The following is a 22,791-nucleotide window of genomic DNA, read 5'->3' as shown; positions in this document are numbered from 1 at the left end:
AAGGTGCTGCTAAAACATAATTACACAACCCAGGCAAGAAACCCACACCCTCCAATGGCTCCCCCAAATACAATCCCACTATAGGCTGCAAATGAGCCCATGTTAATATACTTGTGGAGATACTGGGACTCTTATTTCGTAGGAGAAACAGAAAGGAGTTGTTTTAAATGAAGGAAGGGTAATTTTTGAGCTGGAAGTTGATAGAGTATTAATATTAGCAATTGGGATCAAGGTTATGTAAGAGAGCAATTAACACTTACACTGTCTGTTTGAAAAGGAGGGGAGGGTTACAGTGTGTAGTGAGAAAGTGGAAGTGTATAGTATTAGGATTATATAATCGGTATATACTATATGATTAGCGTGGGAGGTAGGGTAGACACAACAGACATCCAGGTAGACAGACAGCCAGAAATTGAAAGAGAGGGCTGGGGAAGTTAGAAGGTAGGAAATAGATTGAGAGAGAATTTTTTAAGGATAAAAATACAGAGTAGAAAATAGCAAGACAGGAAGGGAGAGAGGAAAGATAGAGAGAAAGTAGAGAAGAGAAGGGTAGGAGAGAGAACAAAAGAAGAAGGGGAGGTAGAAGAGAAGGGACTGGATTAAAATTCTTTTTTAAATTATATGTTATAAAAAAAGATTAGGAGATTAAAACATGATATAAAGTTGCAAGATAGAGAGAAAAGGTGAATATAGAGAGAGAGGAATAGGAGATAGGAAAGCAAGAGGATTTGGGCAGAAAAGAGCTCAGAGGAGGGAAGGAAATCAGGAGGAAGAGGAGATATTAGGGAGGGGAGGATTGAAATTGAAGAGTTGACAAAAGATAGGATGAAGGAGAGAAATACAAGAGGTAGGGAAAGAAGTGGGGGGGTGGGGTAGAAATAGAGAAGGGGTAAGAATAGGAGAGTAAAGGGAGAGGGGGATAGATTAGAATTATAATTTGAATATTAAGAGATTAGAATATAAAGTGTAATAGGGAGAGAGAGAGATTATGTATAGGGAGAGAAGGAAAATAAGGACAAGAGATGAAAGAAAAATGAATGTAGACTGAAGGGGGACAAAATAAAGAAAGAAATTTAATAAAGTTGAAGGTGCATAGCGCAGAGAAAGGAGAGGGTGAGAAAAGGAGAGAACTTAAAATTATAAAATTAACTGAGAATAGGATGCAGGGGAGAATGCTAAGGGGAGAGAAGGGGGGAAGGGGAGGGGAGAAAAGGAGCGAGAATAAGAAGGGACTGACGGTAGGGGTAGTTAGAGAGAGAGTGAGAGATAAAAGAATGAGGATTTTAACTCAATTCAACTTTTATGCACAGTCTCTGGGTATTTTTGGTTTGTTTGTTTTTTGGTTTTTCCTTGCTTCCTTCCTGAGTCTGCTCCTATTCAAAATTCCATGAGTTTCAAATCTTTTCTGGTTGGTTGGCTGGCTGTGGGAGGGTTCTGCTTGATTCTGGCGTTGCTAGTCTTTTTTTCGTGGGCCTACCACCGCTCTGCTGTGAGCTGCCTTTAGTTGTTCCCTCTTGAGGCAGCCTCAGCCCTCCTCAGGCTTGTCCAGCTACTCCTTCCCTCTGTTGGTCCAGCCTGTGCCTGCCAGCAATCCCCGCCCTGCCTCCAGTCCTGTCTGTATTCCCAGGCTATAGCTTCTGCTCTCTTTCCTGTCTATATGCCTGCGCACCCCACCTCTCTCCCTGTCTTAAGATCGTCCTTTTGTTCTGCAGGACTCTGGCACAGTCGGTCAAAGTGCCGGGCCCAGTGGCCCTTTCCTGCCCAGGGCCTCTCCCCTAGTCTGGAGCTTTGCAGTGGCTTTCCTGCGTGTACTCTTCTCCTTGCCCCAAAACTTTCTCTATTCCGAGCTACCGCTTCCGCTGGCTTCCCTGTCTATCGGCCTGCGCTCTCTATCTTTCTTCCCGCCACAGCACCGTCTCTTTGTTCTGTGGGACTCTAGTGTGGTCGGTCAGCGCAGCACTCTCCTTCCCCGGAGCTCTCTGCCGGTCTGGATCTCCGCAGCAGCCCTTCCCTGCGGGCCCTTCTCCTTGCCCTAAAACCGTCTCCCCTCCAGAACCTCCGCCTCCGCTCTCTTCCCTACTTACACACCCTGCACGTCCTATTTCTCTCTTAGCCCCAAACCCGCCTTTTGTTCTGTGGGATTCTAGCGTGACTAAAGAGCAAACACTGATTTCAAGAACACAGTTCTCCCCCGGTCCGGAGTTCCGCAGCAGCTTTTCTGTGCGGCCCGTCTCCTTGCCCCAAAACTGCTCCTTTGTTCTGTAGGGCCCTAGCGCTAGTGCTGGGCGTGCCCGGGATGCCGAGCTTTCCATCGGAGGTTGCAGCTGAGGATGTTTCTCTCTAGACTCAGGTCACACAGTTTCTCCCAGTCCTGGTTGTTCACTGTTCTCTCCCTCCTCTGGCTTTTTCGGCCAAATCCTCTCCCTAACTCCCTACAAGAATTCACTCCCGGCTAGTCAGCTCTCCGGCTTGATACTGCAAACGCATGGAGTCTCAGAATGACTCAGCCTGCAGTTTGTGATAAACCCCTCCACCCCCCTCCACGCTGCTCCCAGGATCTCCTCCCCTTCACGTTATCAGATATTCCCACTCACTCAGTCATTCCTCCCCGAGTTTGTTCCTCCTGGATTGTCTCCTTAACAGGAGCGAGCTGAGAACACTGTTCCTACTCCGCGGCCATCTTGGTCCCCTCCCTCAAATAAGAAATTTTAAATAGGATTCTTCTGAGAGTAAATATTAAAGGAGGTAGAAGGGCATATTTGAAATCACTTTCAGAATTCTTCCTCTCTTAATATATGGTTAAGTGTAGAGATAGTAGAAAATTCAATGGTTCAGTATTCAAACTTATGTGGGTGCGGATGTGCGTTTGGGTATAACTGTCTATGCACCTCTAAATTTTCATTAAGTGTAAAGGACATGCACAAATAGTTATTAACTGGAAGATTAATATTTCCTTAGTAATAAAGTTTTAATCACACTCTGGAGGATGGAGAATCTAAGGTTACAAAAAATATTTAAAACAAAAACTTAATACATATAGAAATTTGCTACAGATGTAAACCTCCCCTCACGTGCTGTTAGTATATGAGCTTTTTTCCTGTTCCCTACTATTACCTGAAGGTGGCACCCTTTCCACAAACTAATTTCTCAGGACCCTGTAAGGTAGGCACTCCCACCCTGCCAACAATGCACAACAATGAAAAGGTCAAACATACAGAAAACCACCCTATGTCACAGAATAAGCAAGAAAATTCAGATACTTTATGCTTATCTCAAAGATGACAACAAAAAGAGAAAATGAGAGAAAAAGATCTAATTATATAGCTACATAACCAACCCTTAAACAAGAATCAGAAGAACAAAGATGGTCGTGTCTTAAAGACTAACTTTCATGCTTTACAAAAGAATGAACTAACATGTTTCCAAACTTCAGTATGCTAATGGGACCTGCCAGGCTACAACATATGCTTCAAAAAAATAGCATCCAAAAGGGATTCCTTAAAGAAGAAATTATCCTATAATCACTACTTCAGTCCCCTGATTAAAAATGACCCTTTTCAGAGGTTCCACATCTCCTGCAACAATTTTGGGTAAAGAATAGCTTTTAGTGTTTCAGAAATGTCTCAGAAATGCTAAGTAGTTCAATTGTTTCTAGCTTCATTCAAATTATGTATTTTATAACCAATTAAAAAATAAAAGCAAATTTAAACTCTATCTACTGGAAGTAACTATGACTACAGCATGTGTTTTGTCTATTTTGGTCCAAACAGGAACAAATGGTCAGAAGCTAGTTTGGGTGGGGAACAGACATTATAATGTGCTGCACAGAGATGAATGAAAAGCCACCAAAATTGTGATTCACATTATCAAAGGTTTGAGACCAATTTGCTTGGTAATAACACAAAAGGGAGTGAGAGATTTCTGTGACAAACCTCATGTACCTTAGTCACATATAATTCCCTAATTATTGTAAGAATATGCAATTTTTTATCTACCACTACTGTACAGAATTACCAGCCCTGAAGGAGACTGAATGTTACAAATCCATTCTGGTTTTGAAGTAAAGAATGAAAGCTGAGGTAAATGTAGGCCTGCCTTCATAGTTGGGGGAAAAGCTCTACTTTTTCTATCTTCTTTATTTATAATTGTGTATTTAAACCAGCGTTAGTAAACCACAGTCAAGGCAAAATCTGGCTTACCACCTGTTGATTTAGATAAAATTTTATTGGCACAGAGCCATACCATTCATTTATGGATTCTTTATGGCTACTTTTACACCACAACCTCATGGTTTTATAGTGGCAATAAAAACCGGCTTCCAAAACTGAAAATATCATTATTTACAGTAAAAGTTTGTCAATTCCACACTAGATTATAATATTCAGGCTCTGCCCTTCATGAAGGTAAGTTGCATGGCAGCATGAGCTATATATATCTTATTCATTACTGTATTCTCTTCCCCTACCCCAGTGTCTGGTATGTTATTGATGCTCAATAAATATTGGTTGAATGAAAGCAAATACATGTTCTCCTGAGCACATTTAAGCATGAAGTCTTTCCCTCCATGCCCAGACACTGCACTGGCCCTACTCTTTCAGATACCTGAGTCATGAAGTCAGAACAAGAAGATTGAAAGGGAATCAAGGATGGAGAAACAATGGAAGCAATGCCTTAACATATGAATCACATTGTTTGCATAGTCCATGCATGCACAAATCTTTTAGACTGTATGATTCTGATAATGATAGCCATTATTATGAAGTATTTGGTGAACATCAGGGACTTGTATGCATTATCTTATATAAAATTTACAAGGGCCCTATAATGTATACACTATTATTATAATTTCTTTGTACAAATGAGAAATGAATACTCATAGGTTAAATAACTTGCTAAAGGGTAAAGATATGGGGAAGTAGGGTGTGAATCCAGGAAGTCTATTACAGAACCTGGTGTAAGTAGAAGTATAATTTATTGTTTAATGGAAGCGTGTTTTTTGTTTGTGTGTTTGTTTTTAGTTATTACAGACAAAACAGTTGCAGAAATTTTCTGAATTGGCCACAGCTTTGCAAAGAAAACCTTTCTGACACTAAATACCATCTTTTCTCGTCTCCATCCTTGTGACAAGAAATAAGTAAGGAGTATATCACTGTACTAAGTTCCTGAAAGAATGAAGAAGATTTTGAAGAGATAGAAATTTTAAATGAAAAGGACTTCAGAGACACTGAAAAAGGATGCGGAGATTGGATGTAGTCACCTTTCTTAGACCTGTTTCAGTGGAAGGATGAATGAACTTTGATACCTAACTGTGGAAGGTTAAAAGGAAATGAGTGTACCAAATCTAGACAAAAATATTACAAGAGAAAAAGAAAAAAGCTGAAGGCTGATATTCCTTAAGATTATAGACACGAAAATTCTAAACAAAATTTTAGAACACCAAATTTCACAAAACACAAAAAAAAGGAGTATGCAACACAATCAAGTAGGATTTAATACCAATAATGCAAAGTTGATTCAACATACGTAAATCAACCAACACTATTGCATCATATTAATAAAGCACAATCTTCTCAATAGATGCAGAAGAAGCATTTAACAAAAACCCAATACCCTTTCATCATAAAGTCACTCAATAAACTAGGAATAAAAGAGAATTTCTTCAACCTGATAAAGGGCATTTATAAAAAAATCAGAGCTAACATCACAATTAATGGTGAAAGATGATCAGAAACAAGACAAGGATGCCCACTCTTCCCATTTCTACTCAAAATTGTACTGGGGGTTCTAAATAGAGCATTGGGAAAACAAAAGAAATAAAAGCACTTAAACCAGAAAAAAAGAAGTAAAATTATCACTAGTCACAACTGACATGACCTTATACACATAACATCATGAGAAAGTTGGAACCCTGGCTGGTTTGGCTCAGTGGATTGAGCGTCGACCTGCGAGCTAAGTGTCGCTGGTTCGATCTTCCAGTCAGGGCACATCAGAGAAGGAAAACTCTGACTCCAAAAAACCTCCGCTGCCTTGCGGCATACCTCTTCAGGGGAAAGGCTAAGGGAGTAAACCCCGACAGAAAATCTGGAGCCGGAGTCCCTAAGGCGGTTTGACGTTGTAGTCAACACCGGCAACTCCTGCGGTGCACCTGAAGCCAAGCTGTATTGACTCCGTCTTTCCCTTGGATCCTTCAGCTGCGAAGAGAGGGGGGGTCTGCTTCATGGGCAACAGCAGACCCTCCATATCACCCTGCCCAGGCTTTGTAGCTTCAGCTTCACTGGAGAGGACACTCCAGCATCATCGCAAGATGTCGATTCAACACGGGAGGAGACAGATACCGTGTCACTCCCGAGTCGGACTGCACAACCATTCTTGGCGGTGCAGATACTCTTAAGAAGCTGCACCATCGTCTCTCGAGACGGACGGCTGCCGACGACGATGAGAAAGTTGGATTAAAAAACCTATTAGAACTAATAAACAAGTTCAGCAAGGTTTCAGCATACAAGATCAATATACAGAAATAAATTATATTGTACTGTATACAATTGTATTGCATTCCAATGCAATTCCTATATAATGAACATTCAGAAAATCAATGTAAACTTATCAGAAGTATGAAATACTTAGGAATAAATTTAACCAAGGAAGTGAAGAACTTATACAATAAAAACAAGAAAAATAGCCATGACTGGTATGGCTCATTTGGTTGGGTATCGTTCCACAAAGTGAAAGGTCACTGGCTTGATTCCCAGTCAAGTGATTTTGGTCCCTGGTTGGGGTGAGTACCAGAGGCAATGGATCAATGTTTCTCTCTGACATCGATGTTCCTCTCCCTCTCCTTTTCCTCCCTTCACTTCTCTCTAAGAATAAGTAAATAAAACTTTTAAAAAACTACAAAAACATCATTGAAATAAATTAAAGATATATGTAAATGTAAAGACAGCCTTTGTTCATGGGCTAGAAGACTATTATTGTTGAAACATCAATACTCTCAAAGTTTATCTATCGATTCACAGAAAATCTTATTGAAATCTCAGGTAACTTTTGTTATAATCCTAAAGTTCACATGAAAATAGAAAAGACCTAAAATATCCAAAACAGTTTTGAAAAATAACCAAATTAGAGGATTCACATTTTCCAATATCAAAACTTAAGCTTCTGCAATCAAGACTTAGAACACACATTTATAGTTAATAGGTTTTACACACGTTTGTCAAGTCAATTCAACAAATTGTGCTTAGACAAAGGGATATCCACATGCAAAAGAATGAATTTGGAAGCTTAACACACAATATACAAAGTTTGATTCAAATTTCATTAAAGATATAAATGTACGAATTACAACTATTAAACTCGTAAAAGAAAACATAGGTGTAAATCTTCATGAGCTTGGATTTGACAATACTTTTTTAAAGATTGACCCTAGAAGCACAACCAAAGAAAAAAACTAGATAAATGGGAATTCATCAAAATTTAAAGATTTGTGCCCCAAAAGACACTATTAAAAAGTGAAAAGATTCCTTTTATACGTGAGATCTGTGGTATTTGTCTTTCACTAACTAGCTTATTTTACTTAGCCTAATATTCTCCAGGTATATCCATGCTGTTGCAAAAGGTAGGAATACCTTCTTTCTTTCTGCTGTGTAGTATTCCATTGTGTAAATGTACCACAGCTTTTTGATCCACTCATTCATTGATGGGCACTTAATCTGTTTCCAGTACTTGGCTATTATATACAGTGCTGCTATGAACATCTAATGACCAAAATAAACTAAGGAACAAAATAGAACCATCAGTTTGGAAACATGGAACAGATTGTCAGTGACCAGAGGCATGGAGGGGGAGGACAATGGTGGAAAGAAGGGGAAGCGACTAGGCAAAGAACATGTATGAATGACCCATGGACATGGACAACAGTGTGGGAATTGACTACAGGAGCAGGGAGTGGGATGGGTGGAGGAGGGCAAAGGGGGGAAACTTGGGACAACTGTGAAAGAATAACAATAAAAAATGATGAAAAATATAAAATAGTGAAAAGAGTAGCATTCAAGATGGAAGCTACACTCACCTCTTCCCAGGATCAAACTGAAATTACAACTAAATTATAGAACAATCATCTTGAATAACCAAATAAAAACTAGGACTTACAGAAGAAGCCACATTAAGACTGGTAAGAAGGATGGAGCCATGAAAAGGGCTGTCTCACTCCCATGGATGGTGACTGAGGTTCTGGAAAGATATCTCAGCTGTGAAGGTTCCCCTGAGAAGCATGAGGTCTCAACCTGAGGAGCTTTCCAGCCCAGAGCACCAGAACTGGGAAGAAGCACACACATAACACCTGGCTGTGAAAAGCAGTGAGGTTTCTGTCCACCAGAGAGAGACAGAAGTCCACTAGAGAAAAAGGTACCCTCTTATTACACTACACGTGAGAATAAATTCAAAATGGATCAATAACATAAGTGGTAGACGCAAAACCATAAAAATTCCTAGAAGAACATATAGGCTGCACAATCTTGGACATTGCTCATAGCAATTTTTTATTGGATGTATCTTCCCAGAAAAAAGCAAGAAAAAGAAATAAACAAATGGGACCACATCAAACTAAAAAGGTTTTGCACAGCAAAGGAAAACATCAACAAAATAAAAGGACAACCCACAGAATGGGAGAACATATTCACTGATCCATCTGATAAAGGGTTAATACCCAAAATTTATAAAGCACTTACAAAACTCAACACCAAAAAAACCAAACAACTGAATTAAAAAATGGGCAAAGGAGCTGAATAGACACTTCTTCAAAGAGGATATACAGATGGGCAATTGACATACAGAAAAATGCTTAATGTCGGTAGTCATCAGAGAAATGCAAATTAAAACCACAATGATATATTACCTCACACCTGTCAGAATGGCCATCATCAATAATTCAACAAACAACAAGCACTGGCATGGATGTGGAGAAAGGGGAACCTTTTGCACTGTTGGTGGGAATGCAGACTGGTACAGCCACTGTGGAAAGCAGTATGTGGATATCTCAAAAAATAAAAAAAATATCTGCCTTTTGACACAGCGATCTCACTTTTTGGGATATATCTGAAGGAATCCAAAACAATCATTCAAAAGAACATAAGTGCCCCTATATTTATTGCAGCATCGTTTACAATAACCAAAGTATGGAAGCAGCCCAAGTGTCCATCAGTAGATGAGTGGATAAAACAACTATGGGATATTTACACAATGGAATACTACTTGGCTATAAAACAGAAGATAATTTTATCCTTTTCAACAGTGTGGATGGACCTGTTGAACATTATGCTAAGTGAAATAAGACAGTTGTAGAAAAATAAATACCACATAATTTCACCCATATGTGGAATTTAATGAACAAACTGAACTAGTGAGCAAAACAGAGACAGACTCATAGATGGAGAGCAGGATGACAGCTAAGCGGGGGAGATTAGGGGTGGAGGGATTGAGCAAAAAGGAGAAAGGATTCATGGAAATAGACAACAGTGAAGGCCAAGATGGAGGCGTAGGTAGACATGCTGTGTCTTCCTCACAACTATGAAGGAATTTACAACCACTTCAAAAGTAAAAAAAAAAAAAAAACACCCCCCTGAAAATTGGCGCTACATGAAAGTTCAACAAACAAATAAATAAAGAAGAAATATTCAGCCAGAAAGGTAGAAAGGGTGTAGCCAGGATGGAGAGAACTAGGTGTGGTGCTTGGCAGCGGCGGCGGCTGATGGTGCTTGGTGGCCACAACGGCTGGAGGCTAGCAGTAGCAGGTCTGGGGGCAGCAGCAGTGGAATAGGGACTGTAGCCATGGTGAAAAGTGCAGTCATACATTTTAAACCTGTGAAGCGATCCCAGCCCCATACCAGACTGTGCAGCTTGCGGTTCCAGCACTGGGGAAAAATAGAGCCACATTGCTTCTGACTGTGAAAACCAGTGGGGAATTGGGATGGAGGAAGAAACTACCGGTCTCAAAGGGGCAAGGATGGGGCAAGTGGCACTGTTCCCTCTCAGGACCCTCCCCAACATACAGTACCACAACGTGGTGAAATGGGTCACCAGCACTGACAAATACCTAAGGTTCCGCCCCTTACCACATAATAGGCACTACAGCTATACCTAAGACATAGAGGCAAACACAGAAAGCTGTCAAGATGAGGAGACAGAAAAGTACAGCCCAAAATGGGGGGCAGATCAGGGTTCCAGTGGGAGAACTAAGTGACAAGGAGAAAGCCAACCTAACAAATGAGGAGATAGCCAACTTAACATATGCACAGTTCAAAGTACTAGTGATGAAGATGCTCACAAATTTGACAGACAAGATTAAGCATGACAGGGTAGAAACGAAAGCTATAGTAAGTGAAATGATGACATAAGGTTTCTTTGCATAAAACCACTGAAACCAGTTGCCATTGGTGATTTAATTAATGAAGACTTTGACTGGAATGTTGTGCCTGAAGGGGGCATGACTGGACTCTGGTTGTTACCAGAAAGCCTTGAGGAACTGAGAGTGACTTTCAAAGCTAATGAAATCACACTGGGAAAATGGCCTGGTACCTTGTCTGGTCGTGTGGTTCATGGCAGTCTTTCCAGGGAAGGAACAAAGGGTGCTTTCCTGAAAGATGGCAAGGAGGAACCATAAACACCATAAGAACCTCGAGGACTTGAGGAAGAGAGGTACTGCAGGAAAAGCCAGATGGCAGGAGTGTGGCTTGTCTTATGTGCCCTGAAGGGCAGATTAAGGCTCAATCTAAAGGTTCCTTGTGTGAGTTCCAGGAAAGTAGACTTAAAGATCCTATTTGATCAGTTATTGCTCTTGTGTTTATGCAAACGAACAGGCAAAATTAAAACTGGACTTAATGCAGTCCCTTTGAGGACAATGAGGGTGATCTTAAGGAGGACATTCATATAACAAGGAAAATCAGAATATTAGACTCTAATAGAGCTGTCTTAAAAGTTTTGTTTTCACTTGGAAATTGAACTGGGTTTGCAACATCATTGGAGATGTTCAATTTATAGGCAGGAAGATTTTGTCAGATTGTCACAGTTAATGTCATTCCAGCAAAGGCCTTGCAACTGGGTGTCTTCTCAAAAGACAGTCTCATGGACTCGGAGACTGGCTTGTGATTTGTTGTATGAATTAACCTGTGTGTTCTCACCTCTTTTTTCATAGGGTGTATGCATATGACCTTTTCCTGGCTGGTTTGGCTCAGTGGATTGAGCGTCGGCCTGCGAGCTAAGTGTCGCTGGTTCGATCTTCCAGTCAGGGCACATCAGAGAAGGAAAACTCTGATTCCAAAAAACCTCCGCTGCCTTGCGGCATACCTCTTCAGGGGAAAGGCTAAGGGAGTAAACCCCGACAGAAAATCCAGAGCCGGAGTCCCTAAGGCGGTTTGACGTTGTAGTCAACACCGGCAACTCCTGCGGCGCACCTGAAGCCAAGCTGTATTGACTCCGTCTTTCCCTTGGACCCTTCAGCTGCGAAGAGAGGGGGGGTCTGCTGCATGGGCAACAGCAGACCCTCCATATCACCCTGCCCAGGCTCTGTAGCTTCAGCTTCACTGGAGAGGACACTCCAGCGTCACCGCAAGATGTCGATTCAACACGGGAGGAGACAGATACCGTGTCACTCCCGAGTCGGACTGCACAGCCATTCTCAGTGGTGCAGTTAGACTCTTAAGAAGCTACACCATCGTCTCTCGAGACGGACGGCTGCCGACTCGAGTAAGTGAAATGAAGGAAAATCCACATGAACTAGTGGTGAAAGAAAGGAATCCAGGGTTCAGATCAATGAACTGGAACACAAGGAAGAAATAAACAGTCAACCAGGATTTGGGAAGATGGCAGAGGAGTGAGGGGAGGCTGTGCTCTCAGGCTCCTGAGACCCGTCTGTAGTGTGGACTAATTGCAGACAGAACATCTTAGTTAGCAGCTGGACACTGGCCGGAGTTAAGCCTTGGCACTGCTGGATTAGAGAAAAACCATCTGGGAACAACCTGTTTAGTGAGGATAGCAGAAGAAAAAGGGACAAAACGGGATTCCTGACTGGGGTGGCTGCCCAAGCTGTGGTTGGAAGGACACAAAGACTTTTTGGCAACCACAGGCTTCCCCAGAGGGGAGTCAGGAGGAAGGCGGATCTCTGCCCGCTGGCAGAGACGAGACTTGACCAGGTGGCATTGGCGCTGGAAAACGGGAGACAGCGTGCTGCTGAGCAAGTGAAATCGTAATTTTTCCTTTATATTTTTCTCTTGTGAACTGCGGAGAGGGGGGAAAGTTTGGGGGTGATAGGACATTCTTGAGGAGCGCAGGCGCAGAAGTGTGCTCGCCCACTCCCCAACCCTCCCCTTGGGTTGTGGGGGTGCGCATAGGGAAGTGCCTTCATTCACTGGCTTAGGTGCGCAGGGCCGCGCGTCCAGGTGCCCCTCAGACACACCCCAACAGACAAAAGATCAGTGCCCGAAAGGGTGCAGGGAGGGCCCACTGGACACGCAGAAGACTGTGCGCAGTTGCCCCTGGCCAGCTCCAGTGGGCGCCAGGCCGGAGTGCCAGGCCAGAGCGCAAAGCACTTGCTCAGGCTCTGTTTGTGCCCGCCCAGGCAGGTGCAGGAAAGGTGGGCGGCTGCGGCATGGGAACAACGAGCAGCAGCTACTCACAGACACTCACTTCTACTGAGCACAAGTGTCCGGGGCCCCACCCTAAGAGGCAAGAGACCAACTCCTGGAGCGCTGTGCAGCAGGCCTAAGGCTAGCTCCCTGGCCGCCTTGGGCGTGCACTGGCGCTCGAGTGCAAAAGCACCTCCCCGGCTTTCACGGAGCTCACGTGGCAGGCTTGAGGCAAGCTCCCTGGCCACCTTAAGCGCTCACAGGTGTGCGTGCAAGGGCACCATGGCTAGCTCCAACAGGCACCAAAGGAATGTGCCATGAGGGGGCACACTACTGCTGCAAGGAACAGGAACCTCTGACCCACCTCACTAGACCTGCTGTGGACACAGAAAAACAAGACAACACACAAAGGCTGAACTGACATTTCCACAAAAGAATTCAAGACAACGTGGATAGGGTGACTCTCAATCAACTAGCCAGAAGGAAGATTCTAACAAAGAGCATCTGAAATACAAGCAAACAGCATAAACAAATGACATAAAGAATACCCCAAGAACATCAGGCTCAGGAGATCAAAGAGCTTGCACCACTGAAACCCCCAGATCTCCCATAAAAAATCTCATACCACAAAGGAGGGAAGGCAGAGCAGACAAATCCAAATAACAAAAACAAACAAGAAGAATCCAACATGGTAAGATGCAGAAATAACCTCTCAATGAAAAGAAAAGAGGAATCCCCAGAGAGAGAGGTAGATGGAATAGACATAGCCCAAATATCAGACATGGAATTCAAAACATTGGTGGTGAAGAAGCTCAATATACTCGACAACCTTAAAAACAACTATGACAACCTCCAAGGTAGTTACCAACAGCTCCAAGAAAATTACAGGGAACTTGCAGAGAACTACACCAACATAAAAAAAGACATAGAAACTATCAACAAGAACCAGGAAGAAATGAAGAATGCAACCTCTGAACTGAAAAACACAAGAATCAGTCAAAAGCAGACTAAATGAAGCAGAGGATCGGATTAGTGAGTTAGAAGATAACGTAGAAAAAAATTCTCAGACGATACAGCAAAATGAAAAAAGATTGAAAACGTATGAGGAAGAGGTAAGGGAATTACAGGATAACATAAGGAAGAACAATATAAGAGTAATTGGAATCAAAGAGGGATCAGAAGAACAAGGAATAGATAAACTGATAGGAGAAATAGTGACAGAAAATTTTCCGAACCTGATGAGAGTAAAAGCTATGCAAGTCCAGGAAGCACAGAGAGTTCCAATAAAGAGGAACCCCCCAAAACCCACTCCAAGGCACATCATAGTTAAAATGGCAACATTCCAAGACAAAGAGAGAATCCTAAAAGCAGCAAGAGAAAAACAGCAAATTACTTACAAGGGAGCTCCAATAAGGCTATTGACTGATTTCTCAACAGAAACACTACACGCCAGAAGGGAACGGTCAGAAATATTTCAAGCAATGAAAAACAAAGGCCTACAACCAAGAATACTCTACCCAGCAAGGCTCTCATTCAAAATAGAAGGTGAAATTAGGAGTTTCTCAGACAAAGGAAGACTAAAAGAATACATCTCCACAAAACCAGCATTGAAAGAGATGCTAAAGGGAATACTCTAAGAAAAAGGAAGAGAAAAAACAAAAAAAGAGTAGAAGAACAGAGGTACAAAGGGAAACGAATTAATATATGTCAATAATAACCTTTAATGTAGATGGATTAAATGCTCCAATTAAAAGACATAGGGTAACAGAATGGATAAGAAAACAGGACCCACAAGAAACACACCTCAAAACAAAAGATTTACATAGACTGAAAGTAAAGGGATATAAAAAAATATTCCAAGCAAATAGACCTAAAAAAAAAGCTGGGGTAGAGGTCCTCATATCAGACAAAACGGATTTCAAAGCAAGGGCAATAAAAAAAAGACAAAGGACATTTCATAATACTTAAAGGAAAAATCCATCAAGAAGATATAACACTGATAAACATATATGCACCCAACGTAGGAGCACCCAAATACAGAAAGCAAATACTAGAAGACCACAAGAAAGATATTAACAACAACACACACATAGTAGGGGACTTCAACACTCCATTATCAACAATAGACAGATCATCCAAGCAAAGAAACACCAAGGATATACAAGCATTGAACAACACACTAAACCACATGGATCTAACTGATACATATAGAACTTTCCACCCCGAAGAAGCAAAATATACATTCTTTTCAAAGGCACATGGGACATTTTCAAAGATAGACCACATAATAGGACACAAAACAAGCCGCAACAAATTCAAGAAAATTGAAATCATATCAAGCATCTTTTCAGACCACAATGCCTTGAAACTAAAAATCAACCTCAGAGAAAAAAATGAAAGACACCCAAACTCATGGAGAATGAATACCACGCTATTAAATAATGAATGGGTTAACAATGACATCAAGGAGGAAATCAAGAAATTTCTAGAAACTAATGACAATGAACACACAACAGCCCAAAACCTATGGGACACAGCAAAAGCAGTCCTAAGAGGGAAGTTCAGAGCAGTACCGGCATATCTGGAAAGAATAGAAAAAGCTCAAATAAAAAATCTAATTCTAAAACTACAAGAACTAGAACAACAACAACAAACAAAGCCTAGGGCAAGAAGAAGGAAGGAAATCATCAAGCTCAGAGCAGAACTAAATGACATAGAGACTAAACAAACAATCCAAAAAAATCAACAAAACTGGAGCTGGATCTTTGAAAAAATAAACAAAATCGATAAGTCTCTAGCCAGGCTCATCAAGAAAAAAAGAGAGAAGACCCAAATAAACAAAATCAGAAATGAAAGAGAAGAAATCACGACTGATTCCACAGAAATACAAACAATTGTAAGAAATTACTACAAACAACTGTATGGCAAGAAATTTGACAACCTAGAAGAAATGGACAAATTTCTAGAAACATATAACTTTCCAAAACTGAATCAAGAAGAAGTAGAAAGTCTCAACAGACCAATAACAAAGAAGGAAATTGAAACAGTAATCCAAAATCTCCCTGCACACAAAAGCCCTGGACTGGATGGCTTCACAGGCGAACTTTACAAAACATTTAGGGAAGAACTAAATCCTACCCTCCTCAAACTATTTCAAAAAATCCAAGTAGAGGAAAAAATCCCAAACTCTTTTTACGAAGCCAGTATTACCCTAATCCCAAAACCAGGTCAAGACACAGCAAAGAAAGAAAACTACAGGCCAATATCACTGATGAACATAGATGCTAAAATCCTCAATAAAATTTTGGCAAACAGGATCCAGCAATACATCCAAAAGATCATACACCACGATCAAGTGGGATTCATCCCAGGGATGCAAGGATGGTTTAATATTTGCAAATCAATAAATATACATCGCCTAAAAAAAATGAAGACAAAGATCACATGATCATATCAATAGATGCAGAAAAAGCATTTGATAAAGTACAACACCCATTTATGTTGAAAACACTCAGCAAAATGGGAATAGAGGGAGCATACCTTAACATAATTAAGGCTATATATGAGAAACCTGAGGCCAACATCATACTCAATGGACAAAAACTGAAAGCATTCCCCCTGAAATCAGGAACTAGACAAGGCTGTCCACTCTCCCCACTTCTGTTCAACATAGTGTTGGAAGTCCTAGCCACAGCAATCAGACAAGAAAAAGAAATAAAAGGCATCCAAATTGGGAAAGAAGTAAAACTATCACTATTTGCAGATGACATGATAGTATACCTAGAAAACCCTATAAACGCCACTGAAAGACTACTTGATATAATAAGTGAATTTGGGAAAATCGTCGTCGTCGTCGGCAGCCGTCCGTCTAGAGAGACAATGGTGTAGCATAGCAGGGTACAAAATAAATATACAGAAATCTAAGGCATTTTTGTACACCAACAATAAAATCTCAGAGACAGAAGCAAAAAAGAAAATACCATTTACTATAGCAACAAGAAAAATAAAGTACCTAGGAATAAACTTAACCAAAGAGATAAAAGACCTGTACTCTGAAAATTATGCAACATTGAAGAAAGAAATTAAGGAAGACACAAATAAATTGAAGAAAATACCATGTTCTTGGATGGGAAGAATGAACATCATCAAAATGGCCATACTACCCAAAGCAATTTACAGATTCAATGCAATCCCTATTAAAATACCAATGACATATTTCGTTGACCTAGAACAAATGCTCCAAAAATTCATATGGAACCAAAAAAGACCCTGAATAGCAAAAGCAATCTTGAAACAGAAGAACACAGCAGGAGGAATCACGATAACAGACATCAAACAATACTACAAAGCCACTGTGATCAAAACAGTCTGGTACTGGCATAAGAACAGACATATAGATCAGTGGAACAGAATAAAGAGCCCAGAAATAAACCCAGGCCTCTATGGTCAACTAATATTTGATAAAGGAGGAAGGAACATAAAATGGAGTGAGAAGAGCCTCTTTAAAAATGGTGCTGGGAGAACTGGATAGGGACTTGCCAAAAAATGAAACTAGACCACCAACTTACACCACACACAAGAATAAACTCAAGATGGATTAAAGACTTAAATGTAAGTGTGACACCATAAAAGTCCTAGAGGAAAACATAAGCAGGAAAATTTCAGATATCCCACGTAACAATATCTTCAGAGATACATCTCCTAAGGCAAGAGAAATAGAGAAATAAAAAAAAAAATAAACAAATGGGACTACATGAAACTAAAGAGTTTCTGCTCAGCAAAAGAAAGCATCAGCAAGATGAAAAGGAAACCAACCATATGGGAAAACATATTTGCCAATGATATCACAGACAGGGGACTGATCTCCAAAATATATAAAGAGCTTATACGACTCAACATCAAGAAAACAGAAAACCCAACTAAAAATGGGCAAAGGACCTGAACAAACACTTCTCCGAAGAGGACTTACAGAAGGTCCACAGGCACATGAAAAAATGCTCAACATCATTGGCCATCAGAGAGATGCAAATAAAAACCACAATGCGATACCACTTTACACCAGTCAGAATGGCCATCATCAACAAATCAACAAACAACAAATGCTGGCGAGGATGTGGAGAAATGGGAACCCTACTGCACTGTTGGTGGGAATGCAGAGTAGTGCAGTCACTATGGAAAACAGTGTGGAATTACCTCAAAAAACTAAAATTGGAACTACCTTTTGAACCAGCTATTCCACTGCTAGGATTATACCCCAAAAATCCTAAAACCCTAATTCAAAAGAACTTATGCACCCCTATGTTCATAGCAGCCCTGTTTACAATAGCTAAGTACTGGAAACAGCCTAAGTGCCCATCTGTAGATGAGTGGATCAAAAAACCGTGGTACAATTTACACAATGGAATACTATGCAGCAGAAAGAAAGAAGGAACTCCTGCCATTTGCGACAACATGAATGGAACTAGAAAGAATTATGCTTAGTGAAATAAGCCAGGCAAAGAAAGAAAAATGCCATATGAGATCACCTAATACAGGAAACTAAAGAACAACACAAACAAAAGAACTAAATAGAACAAAGAACAGAATAGCAGTTGATAGGAGGGAGGGGGAAGGGAGAGAAGGGGGAAAAATAAAGGAAGGGTCTAGCCAAGGAACATGTATAAATGACTCATGGACATGGACAACGGGGAGGTATATGATTGCGGGAGAAGGGATGGGCTGGGTGGAGGGAGCAATGGGGGATAATGGGAAAACTGTAATTGAAAAAGCAAAAAATAAAAGAAAACAAACAAACAAACAAAAAAAGTCAACTCATACAGAAGGAGGAAACAAGAATTGAAAAAATAAGGAGAGGCTTAGAAACCTCTGGGATAGCTTTAAATAACCCAACATCCAAATCATAGAAATGCCAGAAGGAGAAGAGGAAGAGTAAAAAATTGGAAAATTATGTGAAAAAATAATGAAGGAAAACTTCCTTAATTTGGGGAAGGAAATAGACATTCAGTTCCAGGAAGCAGAGATTCCCAAACAAACTAGACCCAGGGAGGGCCACACCAAGACACATCATAATTAAAATGCCAAATGTTAAAGATAGGGAGACAATCTTAAAATCAATAATAGAAAAAAAGAGAGTTACCTACAAAGGGGTGCCTATAAGACTATCAGCTGATTTATCAAAAGAAACTTTGCAGGCAAGAAGGGACTGGCAGGAAATATTCAAAGTGATGAGAGGCAAGGACCTACAACCAAGATTACTCTATCCAGCAAAGCTATTGTTTAGAATAGAAGGGCAGATAAAGTGCTTCCCAGACAAGGTAAAACAAGGAATACATTATCACCAAGCCATTATTACATGAAATGTTAAAGGGACTTATTAAAGAAAAAGAAGATCAAAGCCACAGAAATTAAAATGACAACAAAATCACAACTATCAACAACTGAATCTAAAAAATAAAAACAAAGGTAAACTAAGCAGAAAACCACAGTGGGAAAAGAATCATATATATGGGGAGAATGTGGAGGGGTGTCAGCTGGGAGGGCAAAAGGGGGAGAAGGAGGGAAATGGTGCAGGAATTAAGAAGCATAGTAAGAGGGTGCAAAATAGACAGGGGAATGTTGAGAATAGTACAGGAAAAGGTGAAATCAAAGAGCTTATACATATGGCCATGGACATGGACTAAGGGAGGTGGGACTGCTGGAGGGAGGGGGGTGCTGGGTGGAGGAGAGCAAAGGGAAAATAATTTGGACAACCGTAACAGCATAATCAAGAAAACATACAAAAAAAGAAATGGACAACAGTATGGTGATTGGTGGGGGAGTGGTTGTAAGGGAAGTAAATGGTAATGGAAAAAAACACAATAAAGATTAAATTTAAAAATGTCAAAAATGTATTCTTTAATAGCCTTTAAATGTCTTGTTATTTCTGCAGAGACAATAAGAATATTATAGCAGAGCTATGATAACTTTAAAATAACTATTACTGAATTACTAAAGCATAGGAAAAAATGTGGGAAAAGGGAAGAAAAAATAGGTACCTACACATGGAATTGGAATCTATAAAAAATCAAATGGACACCCTAGAATTAAAAATGTTTAAAATCAAGAATTTATTAGATAGCTTAACAGCATACTACATAGAACATTAAATGTGAAATAAGCCAATACAAAATACATGAAAAGAATCATGTAAAGAAACAAAAATGGGGTAAACACAGGGCAAGTAGAACATAATTATATTTCAAAATAGGTGTAATTGTCTTATAAATAGAGAAGAGAAGATTACCCTGGCTGGTTTGGCTCAGTGGATTGAGCGTCGGCCTGCGAGCTAAGTGTCGCTGGTTCGATCTTCCAGTCAGGGCACATCAGAGAAGGAAAACTCTGACTCCAAAAAACCTCCGCTGCCTTGCGGCATACCTCTTCAGGGGAAAGGCTAAGGGAGTAAACCCCGACAGAAAATCCGGAGCCGGAGTCCCTAAGGCGGTTTGACGTTGTAATCAACACCGGCAACTCCTGCGGCGCACCTGAAGCCAAGCTGTATTGACTCCGTCTTTCCTTTGGACCCTTCAGCTGCGAAGAGAGGAGGGGTCTGCTGCATGGGCAACAGCAGACCCTCCATATCACCCTGCCCAGGCTCTGTAGCTTCAGCTTCACTGGAGAGGACACTCCAGCGTCAGCACAAGATGTCGATTCAACACGGGAGGAGACAGATACCGTGTCACTCCCGAGTTGGACTGCACAGCCATTCTCAGCGGTGCAGATAGACTCTTAAGAAGCTACACCATCGTCTCTCGAGACGGACGGCTGCCGACGAGAGAAGGGAAGAAATCAGAAAGAATATTTGTAAAGATAATGGCCTCAAATTTTCCATATAGGATGAGAGGCCTTATCCCAGAGGTTCATAATGATCATAAAACTTCAAACTAGAATATAGTAAACTCAGGTTTACTATAGTCAAACTGCTGAAAAAGAGCGATGAACTTAAAATCTTCAAAGGGTCGCAAGGAAAAAGATATGCCACCTTCAAAAGAACAAAAAGATGGAGAGCTAACATTTCAACAGAAACTGAAAGCCAAAAGCCAATGTAATGACATCTTTAAAAATGCAGAGAGAAACACTTCTGACATAGAACACTAACCATAGAAAAATATCCTCCAGTAAAGGTAACCAAGGGCATTCTCAAGCAAGCAAAAGGTGAAAGAATTCACTGACAACACACCTATATTTGAATTAATACCAAATGAACTTCTTCAGCCTAGGAAATGGTTCCAGATAAATGGAAAGAACTGTAGGGAGGAATGAAGAGCACCTAAAAGAGTAAATGTGTAAATAGTTTTGTCCCACTTTGGTGATATCAAGCAAAACTTAAACATTAAGGGAATCTTTAGTTGTAAAGATCTAGTGTTACAATCATATTAGGCTAGAAGTGACCTTTTTAAAAATATTTTTTAAAAGATTTTATTTATTTTTAGAGAGAGGAAATTGATCTGGCGACATTTTGCTTTGCAGGATGACTTGGTTCAACCAAGTGAGCCAAGCCGGTCAAGGCTAGATTTGGCCTTTTAAATCATTTATCCCAACTCACTCTATTGGACAAATATGAGTAAATAATTGCAGAGATTCATTAGTGACCTAATTTAATGATTCTAACCTTTGAGTTCCTAAATTTGTTGAGCTCCAGGACAGTCACTATTCTTTAGGTCTTTGAAGTCTCTCAGGAAAATCTGTTGTCATTATCTATGGCCTCTAGGTACCTTACAGTTCTATATTGCCCATGCCTGCTTAAGTATATAAGGATTTTCTGCATCAAGAAGCTACAAGACAAGATTTCTAATCTTGAACTTTCTGGAATGTCAATCTGTTGTAATATTTGGATCCTGCATGCTAGATCTTGTCTAAAGTAGATTCTACATTTGTAGATGAAGAGGTACTAATGCTAAAGTTGCTTTCTCCGACAAGTTAATGATAGGTAGATATTTTTCTTTAAAAGAGTTTCCACTAGGAGACTTTCTTATGTACTGATTATAATGGCTAAGAGGTTATTGAGCTATCAAGGACACAGCCCTGATGCTTACCTGGCAGGGAGATACCATGATCATGAAGGCAGCTATCCCAGGGCGAGGCTTGTCCATTGCTCTCCGAATGTGCTGACCCCTGCGATTTCCCCAAATGTGGGAAACTCAACTGCATAATTTGTGGTCATGGGAGACAGTGTTCCCGCTCTTCCCTAAAAAAAGAAAAAAACAAAAAGAAAAAAAAAAAGGACACAACCCTGACAACCTGTCCTAACCATCCCCTCAGTCTAGTAAGTGGTACAATTGGATCAATTAGTACTAACACTTAGAATGTTTGCTGTTATACAACATTGAACATAAAGAAATATTTTTTAATATATTGATTTGAATAAATTAACATTTTGTAAAACAAATATTTCATATTTGTTCTTATTTTAGAAGTGGTAAGTTTCTACAAAGTTGACTGATTTTGACCAAATTTCACTCATTAATAAAAGCTGTAATTTCTAATTTAAGTATGAATCATTCTACTATTGTCAAACTAACTGGTAGGTAATCCGCTTTTCATAGGGTTATACCTTCTGTAATTTTGCCATCTGTAATGCATGGTACCTCTGTTCGTTGATAGGACTGATTACCATCTCAGAGAGGATGTGTAGCCTGAATACATTCCTTGCTAATATAGCTGCCCACACTTCTCTGTCATGTGGTGTCAAGCATCCAAGATCCTCTAATTCGGGGGAAGGCCTTTTCTAATTTGTTTCTTTTTGTGACCCATACCATCAGCACGGTGGGATCAATTGTTTCTTTGTTTAATTATTTAACCATACACCATTTACTGAGAAAATGCTAACATAGTATTAGATATAGAGAGTTTTCTTTCATCTAGGGAAGATCTGGATTCAAATACTAGTTCTGCTACTTACTAGGTAGTAAATGAGATGTTGGGCAAACAGTGGGAAACTCAATTTTCTCTTTTTGAAAATAGGAATAGTTAGTATAATAGCAAATAAACTATAGCCTTGTATGTGCATTCCTGGGCAAGGTAGAGCCTAAGAGAATATTATACACAAACTTTCAGTCTATGATTCTATATATGCATATATCATAGCAGAACTATCTTCTTATCCTATCATTTGAATGAAATAAGAAAGATTCATAGGATT

General features: G+C 40.3%; 1 non-coding gene across 1 annotated transcript; it reads left to right on the top strand.

Annotated features, from left to right (window-relative positions):
- The first annotated feature begins 21,677 nt into the window (after positions 1-21,677).
- On the top strand, positions 21,678-21,840 carry LOC149990903 (U1 spliceosomal RNA). The gene has a single exon (XR_016508832.1). It is a non-coding gene; the product is annotated as a U1 spliceosomal RNA (small nuclear RNA).
- The last annotated feature ends 951 nt before the right edge of the window (positions 21,841-22,791 follow it).

This window comes from Furipterus horrens, unplaced genomic scaffold (genome assembly GCF_987537825.1).
Source record: "Furipterus horrens unplaced genomic scaffold, mFurHor1.1.pri manual_scaffold_17, whole genome shotgun sequence".
Classification (NCBI taxonomy): Eukaryota; Metazoa; Chordata; class Mammalia; order Chiroptera; family Furipteridae; genus Furipterus; species Furipterus horrens.
Note: the sequence above shows the minus strand (reverse complement) of the source record. Positions and strands in the feature narration are given on the sequence as shown.